The sequence below is a fragment of the Dendropsophus ebraccatus genome, chromosome 12 (genome assembly GCF_027789765.1).
Source record: "Dendropsophus ebraccatus isolate aDenEbr1 chromosome 12, aDenEbr1.pat, whole genome shotgun sequence".
NCBI classification, from domain to species: domain Eukaryota; kingdom Metazoa; phylum Chordata; class Amphibia; order Anura; family Hylidae; genus Dendropsophus; species Dendropsophus ebraccatus.
This window is the reverse complement of record NC_091465.1, coordinates 38,352,907-38,364,779: the sequence shown is the minus strand read 5'-3', so window position 1 is coordinate 38,364,779 and position 11,873 is coordinate 38,352,907. Positions and strand designations below refer to the sequence as shown.

The following is an 11,873-nucleotide window of genomic DNA, read 5'->3' as shown; positions in this document are numbered from 1 at the left end:
CATAGGCCCTAGTTGCTATGCAACCGCGCAGAAATGTCAGCTTTCGGCAACTCTACCTACTAATGACGTACGAATGAGTGGTCACAGTGAATCACGCTTTTTGTATATTTTTGAACATATGGGCTCTATATGACAACGCTTCAAAAAAAGGCATAGAGCTTCAATTAGATGGGCATGAATAACGAACCCATGCACGTCATACGCTTAACCCTTTCACTACTAATAGACAATTATGTTATGATGTTTGGCTACAGTGTATGAGAAATGCGGGGTTAACTTGTACAACAAAGCAGAATTATTCAATGCAAAACAGGCTTGTTGAAATCCCAGCTGCACCTTGGATACCTATTTCATATACTTATAATAACCATCATTCCTGTATTACAATAGCGGCCTGCATTCCCAGCATCAGACAGCGGCTTTGTTGGCTGAATAATTAAACTGAGTCATTCATAGATCTCTGTGACAACGCCGGCTGCAGCCACAGTGACACCATATTGTTTCAACTTGGAGATAAAGGTAACTTGTTAGACGGTGCATTACAGATGTCCTCTACAGCAGACACTTCTGTAGGGTACTGGCGGGAATGAAGGACCCCATGTGCAGTATACAGAACACAATAGGAATTTAATATACAGTATAATAATGCTGGGGGTAATTGTATAGCATACAAGTGTACTGCATCTAACTTATACCTAGTAAGGCATACATAAGAGCACTTATTCTTAGGCTGTCTTCACATGAAATAATATTTCAATGTCGGAAATCAGAGGCAAGGACTGTTGAGCGAGTATGCTCGGTTGAGCATAGTGCTTGTTTAAGCTCCACGCTTGGCCAAGCACCTCAGGGTGCTCTTTAAATATTTATGCTACTGTACTGGCACACTGGTGAGAAAGCCTATCCTTATAGGTAAATCTTATTTAGGCTATGTTCACATAATGATTGTTTGGAGACGTCTTTTGACAGCGCCGCAAATAATGATCATGTTATGAAAAGACGGCCATCCAAAGAGATGCTTGCCTTTGTGGGCGCTCCTTGGGCTGCTGTAGGTAAAGGTATGAGATCATTATTTTTCTAAACTATTCCCTTGAACATATAGCACTGATTCTTCTATGACCCCTAGTCCAGAGCTTAGATGGGGGAAATGTTAAAGGTGTTGCCCACTTTATAGCAAAATTGTTTAGTGTACAATATTAATAAGTGTACTCACTGTATATACTGACAGCAGCTCCCTGTGTACCTCATAGTGCTAAAATCAGACTCCCCTCCTCCAGACTGTGCTGTCCTGCTTTGAGGTGAGTCTGTCCATAAGATGGCCGACATGGAGAAGCATGTGACCATGCTCCACCCACAGTGTTCTCCATTGGCATATACAGGCTCAGTGGTGGACACTGGGGGGCGGGGCATGGTCACATGCTTCTCTATGTTGGCCATCTTATGGACAGACTCACTACAAAGTAGGGCAGCCCAGCCTGAAGGAGGGAAGTCTAGCTTCAGCTCTATGAGGTACACAGGGAGCTGTTGTCAGTAAGTGCAGTGAGTACAGTTACTAATACTGTTTACTAAACAATTTTGCTCTAACATGGCCAACCCCTTTAAGGTTATCCTTGCTCACTTCCATGTCTGTGGAGAAATGATCTAAATTCTTTCTAAATGCTTAATGGGACAGGCCACATCACTGGGGTCTCTGAAATAATAAAAAAAATCAGGTGATACCATTTCGAGGCTAATTCAGCCTCTATAAGGTATCCCCTGATTTCTTCACTATTCTACTGCTTTCTATGGCTAACATGGTACAACATTACTCTACTAGCAACTGTGGTACAAAGTCTCGGCTGTCATGTTGATATTGACACAGAAGTAGAGTGATGGGGAGCAAGGACTGTTACAGCATTTTGGATATAAACTGGTGGAGTTTGCAAAGAAAGGCTCTTTCACAGTCCTAGTGCGGCCCTTGTCTAGATATCTAACAATCATTTATGGGAATTATGGATGTGAAATGCTTAAAGGTAACATTTTAAGCCAATTTGCTAAAAAAAAAACAAAAAAACAAACAAACCATGAAGCCTATATATAAAAAAAAACCCGAAGTACTGTAAGCCAGTAAGAAAAACAGAAGAGCAATCTTTTTGGAAAAAAAAATGGCTGCCTAATCCCTCAATTGATGCCCTCATCTATGTTTTATGAGAACGTGGGCATTTGGGTATAAAGCAATTAGTAGTTTACAGTAAAGAGATCCGCCACTAGGCACTAGATGTGTCATTAATATGTCTTTAGCAAGTGCCAATAAATAGGGTGAAATTTTCCTTATTCCCAAGGAAGTGGTCTAATTAAATTTTGGCATCAAAATGTTCTTGTCAACTCTTTTAGGAAATGAGGTAGAGTGAGAAAACGTATCCGAGAGCGGGTAAGGCATGCCAAAAGTTCCCAGCCAAGACACTCGACCTAGAAGGCAGGCATGTGCCAAACACTTAGCAGCATATAAATGTGAATGCTGATAATCAGGTGGGGATGTGTGCTCGTAGGCTACATCGCAAGATTACTGGATTACTTACAAGTGGCAGCTGGTAATTTATACGTTAACCAGGCTCCCGAATTGACATGCAAATTAAATTACTATTATCTGAAAGCTCTCTCCAAGGTATGAGTTACCTGAAATACATGAAGTCTCTATTAGTGGCCTGTCAGATAACATTGACTCAGATTTGATTTCTCATTCCATTGCCAATCTCACTAATATGTCACTGAAGCTACAGGCCCAACATCAGTACGGACAGGAAAAAAAAAACCTTGAAGTAAAAGAAACGTCAAAAAATGCATACTGACAGTCAACCATTGCCTTACACCTTACAAAATATTGCAGCTGTAGGGTAGATTGATATGTGGTGAGCCCCCGGATGATGTTGTAGCGGTGGGACGGCCGGTCACTTGCTAGATGGAAGTGTGACGCCACTACTTGTGGCGGATGGCCGTGATACAGCCGGTCATTAGGGTTTTGTCATGTGATGCCAGTGCCTGGGTTGCTGCAGGGTCCCTTGGGATTATGTCACGGATGATAAAGTCACAGATAGCCAGAGCAGTGTAATTAACCCTTCCGAATAGTGATAGGACCCGCCACCCACAGAAAGGGGAGATGTCCCAAGGTTGCAGTGCAAGTGCTGTACAGGTGGTAGCCAGTAATCACAGACTCAGGTGATAACACTGACTTGATTTACTACTAGCAGGGAATACAACGAATCCTGAAATGCACTTGATACAGTTCCAATAAATACACGAACATAGAACCACCGGTTCTGTGTAATAAGTGCTGAGTAGGATGTAGTAGAGTGGATAAGGTTGTACTAAGGTAGCGTAGTAGAGAGGAGAGTGCCGTGAGAGTCTCAACCCAAGTAGTAATGTGCTCTGCCGGGAGGTTGGAGTGCATAGAAGAATACTTGAAGAAGAAACAACCTGTGTCTGTGTTTTGACCTTTCCTATAGTCTTCACACCACCTGATGCCCACTAGCTTTGGCGGAACCATACCAATGGGTGACACAGGCCCCAGACCCTGTTACCTGGGATGAGCGGAATGGTTAGGATTTTCTAAGTACACCTGCGCTGCGAGATGGAGTTCATAGACTTTTAGTAACTTTGCTCAACCCGGATCAGTTCCTAGCTCTTTGGCTTTCTTGCGGATACTGTCCTACACTGTAGTGACTCCTAGTCCTCTGCGTGGGTTGAGGTTATCTGTTGGCTAGTCCTCTCTTGAAGGGCTTAACAGTGCATCACACAGCTTGTGTGTGGTGCTTCAAAAAAAAGGTTTGTTAGAGCGCTCTGTTCTGCATTCTACCCATGCGGGGTACTGACTAAGACTGAACTGTAGAGGGGACCTGGCAGAGGGCCAGGGCCCCGGTAGAACCACTGTGGAGAGCTACCTGAGCTGCGTCCTTTCTCCACCAAAGCTCAGCTAAGACTCCTCCTTCACCCAAGGGACTAACTTCGCAACCAGCGTGCAAGATGCGCTGTGGTTGGGTGGAAAGAGTGCAATAGAGAAACGGGATAGAAAAGAGAGGATAGGAGAGAAGAAAGGAGAAATACTACTTGATAACAGAATCTGGGACACAAACAATATAGGATACTTCAGCTGTGCAGCTTCTAGACATTAGTTATACGATACAGCGACATCTAGTGGTCATGTCTGGTAATACTACAGCTGTGACAAGACTACAAACAAGTACATACTTTTACAGGGGGGTGTAAAGGATAGAAACACCCGCAGTGGGACACCACAGATACACTTACTATAAGATTTGTTTTACAGTATTATAAGCCAATCATTTCAATGTGATTAAAGGGGATCTGTCAACAGGTAAGATGAATCCAGTGGCGGATTAAATGTACCCTGGGCCCCGAGCTGTCCACCCAACCTGGGCCCCCCGCAGGGGTTGCTGATCTTATAGGGGAGGTCACAGGGTCACAGCAGCACAGAGGATGTCAGGAGAGGAGGGGGCTGATCCGATAGGTGAGGACACAGTGTCACAGCAGCACAGAGGATGTCAGGAGAGGAGGGTGCTGATCCTATAGGAGAGGACACAGTGTCACAGCAGCACAGAGGATGTCAGGAGAGGAGGGGGCTGATCTTATAGGGGAGGTCACAGGATCCCAGCAGCACAGAGGATGTCAGGAGAGGAGGCTGCTGGTCTTATAGGGGAGGTCACAGCAGTACAGAGGATGTCAGGAGAGGAGGGTGCTGATCCTATAGGGGAGGTCACAGGGTCACAGCAGCACAGAGGATGTCAGGAGAGGAGGGTGCTGATCTTATAGGGGAGGTCACAGGGTCACAGCAGCACAGAAGATGTCAGGAGGGGAGGGTGCTGATCTTGTAGGGGAGGTCACAGCAGCACAGAGAATGTCAGGAGAGGAGGGGGCTGATCTTATAAGGGAGGTCACAGCCCCCCCCCCCCCCAACTAACATGTTGGTTTTCTTTTATTGCCCTTTATTAACATATGGGGCCATCTGGCCCCCCTAAGTAGCCAGCCCCAATAATCATTGTCCGCTGGTTTCACTGCCAGGCAGCCTCTCCTCCCCCCAGCCCTAAATGGTCCATGTTCCGGACCGGTCCCACCACCCCAGTGCCTAAGAAAGCTAACTTACATGTTAGACGGGCACAGCACAGGCTGCTCCTCTGGACCGGAGCCTGGCGGCTCCTACGCTGTTCTGCGCTGCTCGTCGTCTTCGGCATGTGCGGCGGTGCTCGGTGCTCAGGCAGCTGACGCCAGGCAGACGTGCTTCTTCTTCTCAACGCTGCGCTGTCTCAAGGCCCGCCCACCTGGAGCAGTATACAGCCGCAGCGTACGCACGCAGTGCAGGGGTCAGACACTCTGACCCCTGCCCTGCGTGCGTACGCTGCGGCTGTATGCTGCTCCAGGTGGGCGGGCCTTGAGACAGCGCAGCGTTGAGAAGAAGACTCAGAGAGATAAGTGACGCCCGGGACGGAGGGGGAGTTCCCATAGTTCAGCTACCAGGCAGGCGCTGCCTGGCAGGGAATCGAGGAGAGGGGTGGCGCCGCGGTGGACTCCAGGGATAGTGCGCCGCCAGCGCCAGAACATGATCATCAGGAGCCCTTGCTGTGTAGTAAGTACATCCTTAAGGCCCTATTCCACGGGTAGTTTAGAGGAGCAATATCGTTCGTATTTGGCCGATATCGGCCGCTACGAACGATATTCGTCCCGTGGAATAGAGTGCAACGATCAGCCGACATCGTTCATGTCGGCTGATCGTTGCAGTCGCTTGTTTTTCAACATGTTGAAAAACAAGCGACTGATATAGCAGCGATCTGCTGCCGTCGCTCCGTTGAATAGGAGCATCGGCAGCAGACGCTGCTATATCCTATGGGCTGCCCGGACGTTCAGCGATCCCCCGGGCAGCCCCCCCGCAGCTCCCCGCCGCCCCCTCCCGCACTTACCCGCTCGCTGCAGCCGCGTTGAATAGCGGCAGCAGCGAGCGGGGAACAAGGAGCAAACCAGCGCTAATAGCGCTCGTTTGCTCCTCCAAACGACTCGTGGAATAGGGGCATTAGTATAATAATGTGGGTGGCGTGGCATTGGCACCCCGGGCCCCGGGCGGCCGCCCAAACCGCCCACATTATAATCCGCCACTGCATGAATCTCACCTGCTGATGGCTCCTTATTGTGCGTGGGTGGAGCTATGTCTCTTATCTTCACCCTTGGCGCTGTTCCCATGCAGGTTTAATGTACTCTTGTGTCCAGTAAGGCTGCTTGAAGCACTGCCCCAGAGCACCGATCTGCCCAGTGCTCCATATGGCCTTACCAAACACAGGGTTTCATTAAAACTGCACGGGAACGGCGCAAAGCATTAAGGTAAGAGACATAGCTCCACCCATGCACAATAGGAAGCTATTGGCAGGTTAGATTTGATATGTCTAACCTGCTTATTGTCCCATGGATATTCATTTTTATCTGTTAACTCTCACAAAACACAATCATTGGGGGAGATTTATCAAACATGGTGTAAAGTGAAACTGGCTCAGTTGCCCCTAGAAACCAATCAGATTCCACTTTTTATTCCTCACAGACTCTTTGGAAAATGAAAGGTGGAATCTGATTGGTTGCCAGGAGCAACTGAGCCAGTTTCACTTTACACCATGTTTGATAAATCTGTATAAATATTTCTCCTTTAAAAAAAAAATAAAAATGTTCATATATGTTATCATGCCCACCAGCATTTTTCCACTGTTACTTTTGGGGGGGCACTTTCCGTGTGTCACTTTTTTGCAGCTTTAGGACACTTGTGAAAAGGGCAGCAGGGTGGGCATTGGGTGTATAAGGTGGGCATTGTGTGGATAAGTTGGGCATTGTGTGGATAAGGTGGGCATTGTGTATATAAGATGGGCATTGTGCAGATAAAGTGAAGAGCTAATGATATCTGGGCAGCAGACACTGCAGAGACAGGTCATGGCCGGAAGATGTTATCATGACAGCCTAATAAATCAGATGGAGAAGAAAAGGGAAAGTGAACGAGTCACCTGTGAGTCACTAGATGTAATTGTAGTGTATTCATAGCTTGATTATACTCTGTAGAGCATCTGTGCGTAGCTGGTATTATCAGCTATATATAGATATTGGGGGGCATTTATTAAGTCCGGCGTTTTTTACGCCGGACTAAAAAAAAATGCCCCCGCAGCTCCGGCGCTACGGAGATTTATGTAGAGGCGGATTGCCTCTACATAAATCCCGTGCGCGCCGGTGCGCACCGCCGAAAACCTACGCCAGCTGAGGACTGGAGTAGGTTTTCGGCGTATATTTAGGCGGAACGGATGGTAAATCGCGCGGACTCTGAGTCCGCGCCCTCCGTTCCGCCCACTACACGCCCCCTTTCCACCCCCCTGGCGTACTCGGCGGAAAGTGCCGATTTGCGAATATTTTATTCGCAAATCGGCCATTTGCGTATAAAAAATACGCAAATCGGCACTTTCCGCCAAAAATCATCCGTACGCCGGATGATACATGTGGCCCATTGTTTTTTTATATTGGTTTTGTGTTAGTTTTGTCATTTTACATGCTGATCTTCAACTGAAATAAGCCCCCCCCCTTCTGTTTGAAAATAAGCTTTTTTTTTGTTTTTGCACAGAGGCACAGTAAGCTTAAAGGGATAGTTCACCCCCCAAATTTTTTCAAATAAACTGGTGCCAGAGATTTGTTATTTACTTTTATTAAAAATCTCAAGTCTTCCAGTACTTATCAGCTGCTGTATGTCCTGCAGGAAGGGGTGTATTCTCTCCAGTCTGACACAGTACTCTCTGCTGCCACCTCTGTCCATGTTTGGAACTGTCCAAAGCAGCAGCGAATCCCCATAGAAATCCTCTCCTGCTCTCCAAACTGGAAAGAATAAAACTTTCTTCAGGACATACAGCAGCTGAAAAGTGCTGAGATTTTTAATAGAAGTAAATTACAAATATCTGGCACATTCTGGCACCAGTTGATTTAAAGAAAAACATTTTGGCGAACTTTTTAGTCCGATGTATTTAGCAATATATCTATGAAAAACGGATTTGTAGAAGTCATATTGATTAGTTGAATGGTGTAAGTCCTATAATAGTTGAGGGCCTGGGATAGACAACTCTGGGACACATGTACTGATATAAAAGTCAAGTGCTATAGGCACATTTTAAGTGAATGCTTTATACACTCCCACACAAAGCTTCAACCCATCAACACTTCTACCAAGGTGTCAAGGTTATTATCGAAACTCTGCAATGTGTGAACTTAGCTGTATTTTCTGCCGCCCACAGAATGAAGGGAAATACCCTAAGCCACTCCAGACAGATATACTCCTACATAACAAGACAAATTCAGCAAAAAGGTAAGACTTAAAGATATCTTTTTAAGATTTTGCCTAGATTTCATTTGAAGGGGTTACCCAGGCTTAGAAAAACATGCCCAGCTTCTTCTTGAAACAGCACCACTCTTGTTACAGCCCAGTTCCATACAGAACTGCAATACCACCCACAACCTGAGGACAGGAGTGGTGCTGTACTTTCAGGTACTTCTAGGTCAGAATAACTAATACCGTGCCATAGAGAATACTCTATAAAGATACCTGAAGCTGTGCACACTCCATATGCTGCTGGCCTGTAAAGTAGAGTAAAATCAAATTATTTTATCACATTAAATTATCTTACACACTAACCATGGATGGAATGTAAAGGGCTATTTGTGTTCTTACTATGCTTGCTTTCTTAAAGCCCTATTACATTAAATGACTATTGGCTTTACTTGACCAATTACTGTCTGTTCAGGCCGATAATCATTTGGTGTAACAGGACATGGTCTGCTGCCCGTCACTCCATGTAATAGGAGCGGCTTCAGAAGATCGCCGTTGATTGCAGTGGGCAGCCCAAACATCTTAAGGATCGTTTGGACAGCCACTTCTACTGCTCCCAGCTCGCGTGTAATAGTAGGGGCAGCAGCAAACCACTGTTGACTGCAGTAGGGAGCATTTGATTCCCAATGCCTTCCCGGTCCGTGAGGAAGGAGGAGAAAGCCTGAGTACCACCTGGAATTCCGGGTAATAGGCTGTTTCCCGGAATTTCAGGCGGTACTTGCGCTGTCTCCTCCTGTTTCAATAAATTTTTTTTGAGATTTTAAAAGTTTAAGTTTTAACAAGAAAGATAAAGATAAAGTGCAAAATTATAGAATGCAGGGATATGCTATACACACAATGCAGGAGAATAAGTACGCAGGTTTACAGTGAAAAACATGCCAGAAAATAAGCAGTAAAAAGCAAGAGGATTGATAACCACTTAAGGTTAAACATGTAACATAGTTATTCCTAATGTCCGTCATGTTTGTAGGAAACATAAGTGACTGTGGAAAAATAATATTGCATATACTATACATCTAAAGGTGCTAGTTACAAAATATCAATGAAACAAAAAGAGCGTAACCGTTCTATTTCACACTAACATAAATATACTAGTAGTAGACTTGGCCACGCCTCCTTAGCAATGGTTTAGTAGTGCTACAAACTAACCTTATATCCCGCTCAAAGGGTGCTGAATCCTCAAAAGTTAGAATATTGCTAGAAACTATGTTGAATATGTATAATTAGCCACAAGTCTCAGATAATCATCGCAGGTAATTATTCACATGACTATGATATAAAAGTAGCAAAACAGAGCAGCGTCAAAGACTAACAGGTGTTAGCCACGCCGCAGTGGAGGGTACATAGTCCAGCCCATGCCAGAGGGAAGGAGACAGGTATAGTTAAAATAATTCCTCCGTCAGTTGGTGGTTGTTGATGATCCCGGGTGCCATGAGTGCCACAATTGTATCCCCTCTTCAGGGCTAGTAAGTTTGTATGTGGAGTTCCCTTTAGACACAATGAGATGGGTAGTAGAAAACCATTTGTATGAGATATGGTTGTCCCGCAATATTTTTGTAAAGGGAGCAAAGGATTTGCGCCAATTTAAAGTACCTTGCGACAAGTCAGAAAACACCGATATGGTCTGATATTCATCCGGTAGTTTATCCGCTGTTCTAGTCGCATTTAAAAACGCTGTTTTCACATGAAGGAAATGAATGCGCGTAATAACGTCTCTCGGGACATCCAACGGGAGATGTCGGGGTCTGGGAACCCTGCGGACCCAGTCTATAACCAGTTCTTTATTTGCGCATTTAGGCATAACAGTTTTAATAAACTTCTGGATGAACGATGGCAATTCTGATGCTGGGATAGATTCGGGTATTCCCCTAAGTTTGACATTGTTTCGTCTGACGTAGTCCTCCAGAAACATGGTTTTGCTTTTTAGTTGTTGTAACTCTTCCTCCAACCTCTTACAAGAGTCCGACATCTGATTGTGGGAATTAAGGAGCTCACCCAGCTTCAATTCTGCCACCAATGCTCTATCCTCCACAGCTCTCACGGAAGAGCAGAGTGACTGAAAGATATGGTCAATTCCAGATAGGAGAGAGTCCCTGAATGACAGTAACAATTTCCTAACAGAGGATTCAGTCATCGGTGTATCAGATGGTTGTAACTTATCTAAGTTTATGGCTGAGTCCTTGAGTAGAAAAGTTGAAGGGGGTAGAAAAAGGCATAAATGCACTATTTTGTGCTGAAGCAGAGAGGATAGAAGTCCAGGCAGCGGTAGAGGGTGACAAGTTACCTCCTGAAGGTGAAGTAAACAGCAGGTGAGGAACGCCAGGGCCATGTTGAACATTACTGCTGACAAACACCGGAGCCGTTGGAGAGAGATTAGTAACGGTAGTAGAAGCAGTCGGCAACGTGTCAGAAGTGGGGTAACCCTGGAGATCAGAGTAATCCGTAGGCAAGTTCCTGGCCAGCAATTCTGAAGTATTGGGGGAGTCCTTGCTGGGAGAGCCCAAGTGACTCGCAATGGCTGGCGTCGGACCCGAAGATTCAGATAGAGTGCACTTTGTCCCCGTCAGCGGCACAGTTCCAGGCACAATAGAGTCGGTAGTGACAGCTAGTTGCTCAAAGTTAAGCCCCGAGAGTGAAGGGGGAAGTGTGGGGACTGGGATGCCAGAAGTTTCACTCCTTGGTGGTGCGGACTGGATAAGAGGAGGAGAAGAGTGGAGATCGGCATGATCTGTCAGTGTCTTCTTCATGCGGGAACCAGCGCCATCTTGTTTTAAGTAAGGGGGATCCCATATGATCTTTTGCCGTCTCTGCGGCTGAGTCGGACGAGAGGACATAGTGTCCGGGCAGTGGATAACACTCACGGTCAAGTAGGGCCCAAAAAGGGAGAAGAAAGCAGGCGGGTCAGGGTCAAAGTCGCTGATGAACGGAGGGTTGAGCGGGAGCACTCGGGATGTGCGACTGTCTCCTCAGGCTGCAGGCCACGCCCCCCTGGGCTGTCTCCTCCTTCCCCACGGACCGGAAAGGCATCGGTAATTTAAATGCTGAACGTTCAAAAATGTTCGAATTCGATCGAACCTAAGTTTTTCCGAAGTTCGATATCTCTAATGACTTATTTATTTTACTTGTCTGCTTAGGAACCAATTTCTCAAGTGTCCAATCTAAAGTGGGGATGTGAAGGTTCTTTTTGAAAAGTTTGAGAAGGGGTGGAGAGAAGAAAACCAGGTACATTAAAAAGACAGAAAGGTCGTCATAGTTTGTGTGTAACGTGGCTGCTCAAGTTTGAAAGACACTTCTCTCCAACCAGGTGCGTGTTGGATATCCATCTAACTGAGGGTCTGCCCCTGGACAGCTGTATTCAGTATGTATAACTAAATTATACTTCTTTCTATGACCTCTTGCTTTGTCTTTGTATTTGTCTTTATTACTACAGTAAACTGTTTTTTTTTTCCACTTGGCTATTGTGTCCAGACCTATTTATTCACACATCTTA

General features: G+C 45.8%; 1 long non-coding RNA gene across 1 annotated transcript; it reads left to right on the top strand.

The window, feature by feature from the left end:
• Positions 1 to 398: 398 nt before the first annotated feature.
• On the top strand, positions 399 to 11,605 carry LOC138769155 (uncharacterized). Its single transcript, XR_011359217.1, has 3 exons — positions 399 to 519; positions 8,292 to 8,362; positions 11,518 to 11,605. It is a non-coding gene; the product is annotated as an uncharacterized lncRNA (long non-coding RNA).
• Positions 11,606 to 11,873: the final 268 nt, after the last annotated feature.